General features: G+C 37.6%; 1 non-coding gene and 1 pseudogene across 1 annotated transcript; both read right to left on the reverse strand.

The window, feature by feature from the left end:
- Window positions 1–3451: 3451 nt before the first annotated feature.
- LOC101570118 overlaps window positions 3452–7785 on the reverse strand; it is a 41445-nt pseudogene continuing 37111 nt past the window's right edge.
- Window positions 5943–6045, reverse strand: LOC111816397. Its single transcript, XR_002820801.1, has one exon. It is a non-coding gene; the product is annotated as a U6 spliceosomal RNA (small nuclear RNA).

Genomic DNA, 7785 nt, shown 5'->3' on the forward strand with positions numbered 1-7785 from the left:
TGGAAGGCTAGGGCCAAAATGTTGGCTTTCCTTGCAGCCCTCCTTTTTCTCTAATTTTGGTCTGCAAACTTAGGTTGTTAACCCTCCAGCAGACAAACTTATTGTAATTACCATACAACCAAGGCTGTTAAGCTTAACTTTACTATCTCTTGGGTAGTTCTTGCTGATATTTCAAGTACAATGTTGTACAGGAGTGATACTGGACATCCTTGTCTTGTTTCTGGTTTAGAGAAACAGATTTCAGTTTTTCTCCATTTAATATGATACTGGCAACATTTTTGTCATAAACAATTTTGTGATAAAAGTACTTGTATTCCATTGTGATAAGGTCCATGCACATCTATTTTTTCAATTTTTTTTTATCATGAAAAGATGTTAAATTTTGTCAAATATTTTTATGCTGTTATTAAGGTAATAATGTGATTTTTGTCCTTGGTTTGGCTTATGTGATGTATTCCTTTTATTGACTTGAATATGTTGAACTGTCCTTGCACCCCTGGTGTGAAGTCAAACTCATCATGATATATGATCTTTTTGATATTTTGTTGGATTCCTTTGCCAGCATCTTGCTAATGATATTTGCATCTATAATCATCAAAGAGATTGGTCTATAATTCTCTTTTGTAGTTGGATATTTGTCTGGTTTTGGATTCCAGGAAACAATAGCTTCCAGGAATGACTTTGGATTTACTCCTTCTCTATCATCTTTATTAAAAATTTTCAGGAGTATTTCTGTTCAAATTTCCCTGAGGTTTCTGTAGACTTCAGCAGTGAATCCACATGAATCAGGGCTTTTCTCAGATGAAGGATTTTTATTACTGCTTCATTTTATTGCTTGTTACTGGATTATTCAGAGTATTTAAATCTTCTTGGTTCACTTTTGGTAATTTATGTATATTTAAAAATCTAGGCTGAGGCAATAGCTCAGTGGCACAAGTGCATTTTTGGCAAGTGCAAGGTCCTGAGTTTGGTCCCTAGTACACACACAAAAAAAGAGGATCTATTTTTTTTTTGTCTTTTGTCACTGTACAACTTTTAATTGTTTTAAGGACAGATATTATTCATGAAAGGAACATTTTTAAAGCCTGTGCTATATTTTAACTTATTTCTTTTTTTTTTCTATAATTTTATTGAGAAATAGCAATGAGATAGCAAATCAAATTGATAGGACAGTTTCAATAATTAACACATTGCATACTGTCTTCCCAATGGTTATTTGTTGTACAAGATGGAGACACAATATCCTATTTACAAACACAATTAGAACAAATCCCTCTATTCATTGAATTAAGAGATTGTAGCTATATATCTATCCTAACCATTTTGAATACTCAGATACAATATGGTCATTCATCTGTATCCCCTTTTTTTGTTTAGTTCCATCATTTAAATTTTATAGGTGTGTGAACTCAGCAGAGTATTCCAAGATAGTCCAGTAGTCCATAATAGTTTTGGGTCTTCCACTTGACTGGCAATGTCAGAAGTTGTTGACCTGAGTCCTCTACAGCTCAATATAACACCATGGCTTTACTTCTTATACTTCATTTTTATACTTTTCTGCTGGGTGGTTAAGACCAAGATAAAGCAAGACCTATGTAACAAGAATTATAGCTTTTGTATCTGAGAAGGTCAGTGAAATCCCCTCAGGATTTATCCTGAGACCCTGTACCTCGGCTCTACCTTGTAGATCCTTTGTCAATGTCAGCCATGTAGATGAGTCATAGCCATTGCTTGGCCAATTTGCTCTCTGTGACAGGCTGAGAGAATGTTTTCTCTCCATGTGACTCTCCTTAGGCACACTCTACTACATCGATCACTTTCCTCTTTGGCTCCATAATCTCCATGATCTGAAAATTTGGGACACAACTGAGTTACATGATGTTACAGTACAAGGTCTCATATGTCCTGAGTCTTAATTGACCTTGGAAGGCTAGGGACAAAATGTTGCCTTTCCTTGCAGCCCTCCTTCTTCTCAGTCTGCAAACTTAGGTTGTTGTCTTTCCAGGAGAGAAGCTTTTTGTTATTACGATATAACCTAGGTGGTTGAGTTTAACCTCACTATCTGCCTGAATATCAAACATTTTAGGCATAATATGGAACAGGTATTTTTCATCAAGTATTAATATGTTAAACTTTAAGTCCCTACAGAATATGACAAAAAATTTATAAAATTAAACTATATTTAAAAAATAGGAATAAAGAATTATATATGTTTACACATAAGTCCAGTAATCTAACCATATACAACATTGTTGCAGGACAGTCCCGCAATACTCCTTTTCATGTCTCCTGCCTTCATTCACTACCCTGTTCAAAAAAGAAGATCTAAAATCTGCCAGCAGTGGTGGCCATACCTATAATCTCAGCACTAGGGAGGCTAAGGCAGGAGGATTGTTGCAAGTGAGTCCAGCCTGGCTAAAAAGTGAGCTCAAGGACAGCCTGAATTGCATAGCAGAGCCTTGTCTCAAAAAACAAAAAACACCCTATGTATTTCTTGTGAATTCTTGATTTTTTTGCATACTGAGCTGCAAAGAAGTTTATGAAAATGTTTTTTTATTTCTTTTTTTAATGTATTTGGTACAGGGTTTCACTATGCAGCTCAGACTCATAGTGATCCTCCTGTTTTTAGCCTCTTTAGTGCTGGGATTACAGGCGTGCACCACCACGTCCAATCTTGGTGGTCAGGTCAGCGTGCCTGGAGGTGGGGCCAGCGCTGCCTGTGGTGCCGGGGATCAAACCCAGTCCCTGTGCTTGCCAGACATGTGCTTAGATGGTGGATATATCTCTCCAGCCCAAAATGAGCATACATTTATTTATTTATTTATTTATTTATTTATTTATTTTTATGGGCACAATATATTCATTGGGGGAAAGAAAACTGTCTGAGAGAGGGACAGAAGGGGTGCCCTGAGTGGGTGGTCCCTGGGAAGCTATCTCTTCCAGGAACTTGTATAGAGTAAAATCATGTGATGAGGCAGGTCTGAGGTGGTGGAGAATGTGGGAACTCACTTAGGTGGGCATGAGGTGGGACACAACTATGGTCAGCCAATGAGATCACAAGCACCATTGCTCAGGTAAAACTGATTAAATCCAGTACCAAATGCGGAAGCAAGTCACATAGCAAGTGGGCATGAATATAGGACAGGGTCTCTTCTTGCTGGGGGTGGGGTTAGTGACTTACTTGGGCTCTTTCGAGATGATTGGTGCCTATTTAGAATATCAATCACTGATGTCCTTCTCTATGGAAGTATGTAGCTGTATGTTTCCTTTTTTTTTTTTTTTTTTTTTTTTTTTTTTTTTTTTGCCACAATCAAACATTTATTTTTCACAACGTGAACACCAAAGATACTATCCAACTAGTTCCAGAACATTTTCAGATCTCTGACCTATTAAACAAAAAGTTTCTTTTCTTTTTTTTTAAAGGAACATCTGCAACAACAAAGTATTAACGTTAATCAATGTTGGCTTCACCATTTCTTGTCTTTTCTTTACATGTTTTCAAGTTCTCCATTTTTAATTCATCTTCCTTTTCACACTGACTATATTCAACCTCTTTTTGGGTTCAGAATTGATTTCACCTTCAGTAGCAAGAAACATTCAGCAGTCAAAACTTGCTCAGCAGTCATTGAATTTCTAAAATACATCAAATTACAGAGGAGAGATCTGATATTATCACCCAAATGGAATGGATCCACTTTTGGGATTCCATCTTCATTCATCTCAAATTCTTGATTTTGAACAAAAAGCCACAATAAGAGGCAGCCATATGCCTACAAGTCTGAACTTGGAGAAGGAGGCTTACCAATTTTCAGTTCAGGTGATGTCAAAGTCAAACCACTAACCATCATGTTCACTGAGGCCTGCTGACTCACAGATTTGGTGAAATCAAAATCTCCCACAATTCCTTGTTCATGATTTAAAGCAAATATATTGTTCTCATGAAGTGATCCATGAATTATGTCGGCCTTATGCAATGCATGCAAGCCCTGGGCAACACCTTTCATAATGTTTAAAGCTTCTTCAGATGATAAAGGTATATTGGCTTGAATAACATTCAGGTTTGCCCTAGGATAGTATGGGACCATGAGATAAGCCACAGGATCAGACTTACACAAAAACAGGAATATTAGTGGTAATAATCCAGACTCTTCTTTAGCTTCTCTCCAGGCTCTGTGATAGGTGGCTGCTCTCTGAATCACCCTGGCTTCTTTGTCTAAATCCACAGAATATCCCTTTAAAAGCACTGTCTGTCCATTAACTTCAGTGCGTACCAAAGGATGCTTGTTGGTAAGTTCCTTCATGGGCTCAGCATCAAAAAGATCTTGCTCTAAATTCATAGTAGAAGACCTCCAGAATTCACGTATTTAAGTAATCTTATTTCAGTGTAAAGAAGAGGCGACTCAGGGAACCATTTCTGTGCCAAGTTATTCAATTTCTCATATTCCTCCCTCTCATGGTAAATTTCTAGAAAGACACTATTACATAACTGTGTTATTTCTTGTTTTATTTTTTCAATTTCAGATCCATCAGGGTCATCAGATTCCTCCAAATTATTCTCTTCAACCAATTTCCATCTCAGGTTATCTTTTAAGCCTTTCAGTTTCTTCTGACACACCCTTCATCCAACATTTTTATAGCATCTGAAAGATCATTCCCAAAACGAATATTAATGTTGACATGCCTCATTTCTTTTAGAAGTTCCACCTTAGTGGCCAGATTTTTTTCATTCTGATATCTATATACATCTTCAGGAAAGTGATTCACACTGGAGTTCTTATCTATATATTCAGTCATTTGCTTTTTAAACTCAAAACTGTCTTTATGTATTTGGACTGTATGGTAGCAATGAGCTTCTCTTCTGAATGGATCTTCTGCAGTACTTGACTATAAGTACTAAAAATGATCTCCCTGTCTGCATCACCTTGCTCAATTGGAGATAGCTATAGGGTTCTTTGCAAATACACGACTCAGCCTTTTCTAGAAAACATCTGTTTCACTCTTTTTTTTTTTTTTTGTTTTGGTGGAACTGGGGATTGAACTCAGACCCTTGTGCTTGCCAGGCAAACTGTTTCACTCTTTTTTTTTTTTTTTGGGGCGGAACCAGGGATTGAACTCAGACCCTTGCGCTTGCCAGGGAAACGCTTATTTCACTGAGCCATCTCCCCGGCCCTAAACTGTTTCACTCTTAACACTGGTAAACTCCTTTCTTTTATCACACTTCCAATAATTAAATTTTCTAAGTATTTCTTCAGAGTTTATTCCTTTTTTGGCCTGTACATACACTGCTTCTAAAGAAGTTGATAAATTCTGCAAGGTCTGTAAGCGCTTATAAAGTGGTAATTCATCTACTTCCAGAATAAAAATTTGTACTGCCATGTCTAGCTTCTGTTGCACTTCATTTCTTTTGGCAATCAAATTATTCCCTTCATTCACATTATCACATGTTTGGATCTCCTCCTGAGCCAGCTTGTATTCTGCCCAAATTTTCTCTTAATTCATTCACAGAAGCTAAAGGAGTAATACACCCTTCATCCAACATTTTTATAGCATCTGAAAGGTTATTCCTAAAATGAACATTGATGTTGACATGCCTAATTTCTTTTATAAGTTCCACCTTAGTGGCCAGACTTTTTCATTCTGGTAACTATATAAGTCTTCAGGCTAGTTTCTAAATATTTGGTCAAATTCATAGTGGCTTCTTTCTCTTTCTGCAGAACCTGAGAAGTCTGTTCTATATTCAGTTCTAATGTCTTATAACTTTCAGGAAGACTTCTCTGTTTTGTTTTTTATTGTCTTCAGTGAGCATCTAGTCCTGCTTTATTTTTGCCAGGCTGACATTAGATCCTAAATTAAAGACATCAACTGCCAAACTTTCCTTTGAAAATGTCATATGATTCCCTGAATCATTTTCATTCTTCAAATTAAGAGTCAGCGTCTCACTTAAAAATATTGAATGCTTCCTGAATTTGTGTGTCATCCTTGCACACAGGCCCTGCAGATCTTCTCTGTATCATTCCAATTTTAGTATATTTGCTGCCAAAGTGAGTACTGTTTCCTCTTTTGTGTTGAGGTCTGGCCCATAGGGAGTATCTGTCTCTTCCAAGTTGCAAAGTCACCTTGTCTTCCCTATTGTCCTTGAGGGCCTGGCCTTGTCTGACTGCTTATAATATTTCAATCTAATTCATTTGGCTACAACATTCCCCCTCTGAAGAAGTGACCTGAACTGCTGTCAAGGAACCATGGGTGATGACTGCTCTGGCTTCTTCTGGCTTAAAGGGGCCATAGTTGTTGATCAGCAGTCAGAGATACTCTCCAGAGGTTCTACCTAAAAGCCTTCAATAGACACCAGACATTTTCATCTTGGGTAGGTGTATAGCTTTGAGTCTGGAGGAGACAAAGCCAAAGAAACTATTAAACATACATGGGCCAAATAATAACATCAGTAGGATACTTATGAATACAGTCAAAATGATTTTCACCAAGTAAACAGTCATGACTTCAATAAAGATGATAAAGATAGGTTCCGGGGACCTCAGCATTTTACGTACCATTGCTTTGACACTTAATATTTTGAACAGCTATTGCAACATTAGTAGAGGGATCTGGGATGTAATAACCCTTTAAAGTTTGTAATTATAAAAAGACTATCCAGAACTTTTTGTAGGTCCATTAACAGAGATTTCTTAAATGTGAGGTTTGATCTCTTTATCTTCCATGCCCATTGGGTATTATCTCAAACTAGCCTTTTATGTGTCAGTAACTCTACTATTTCTTGGAGCACATGAATCACCAGAAATAGGGAAAACACAGTACTCTCCAGTTTGCAAGTGGGGCCACTGGCTGAGTAACTACTGACATCTGCATGAGCATCTATTAAAAGTTTAACAAGCTTTCTCCTTATATTGGCAATTAACATGGGTTCCCTTAGGCTGAGAGGGGAAGACTCATGACCACCTCAATCTGAAACTTCCTCTGACTCCATCATGAACACTTTTTTTTCCTCTCTAGCAGCTTTGGACATTTTTGCTTGAAATGTCTCTTTTCTCTATCTGGATCCAGGGAAGCATAATGTTTTCTCCATTTCCCAAATGGCCTTCATTCCTGCAGGCTGCTAGTATCACTATTCTCATTTTCTGTCTATATTTCCATTCAGTATTCTTTCTACTATGAAACATGTGAACTGAGACCAATTTATTCCTGCAAACCCTTCTAACTTCTGCAGCTTGTGTCAGATATCTGGGGCCCACTAAACAAGGTACAACTTTTTGGTTTTAAGGCTTCCTGCAGGCAATCCTGCCCAAGAAACATGAAGTTGACTTCTCTTTTAATGAGTCAGGAAATGCTGAGAAGGCTTAGCTTACCTGGGCTATATGAGGTGGATAGTTAAGTCCTTAATATATCTCTATAGATAAAATCTGGTGGGTGCCAGTGAAGGGAATCTAAATGTAATCTAGCATGTTTGATACAGGACTTACCTGCTTGATCAACTGGTTTGGTATCTTCTAAGAAAGAACAAATTTTCTGGGAAATTAGAGCTTGTATAATCAAAGCATAAGCATTTGAGCTAACAGGTAAATTTATAAACATTTTGAGGCATAGCAATTGTAACCAACTGGCTTTTAGATCCCTTTATTCATGGAGTTTGACAGTGTTTTATAAGTGCTTCTAGCTTTAATTAAGAGAGGTCAGAGTAGGAATTTCTGCTGCGTTCCCGGAACCCCCAGACCCAGTTCTAGCCCAGGCCCAGTGAGTGTATGGGAGAGCTTCCCCCTATCCTGCACCAGC

This window comes from Octodon degus, unplaced genomic scaffold (genome assembly GCF_000260255.1).
Source record: "Octodon degus isolate 3935 unplaced genomic scaffold, OctDeg1.0 scaffold00031, whole genome shotgun sequence".
Lineage (NCBI taxonomy): Eukaryota > Metazoa > Chordata > Mammalia > Rodentia > Octodontidae > Octodon > Octodon degus.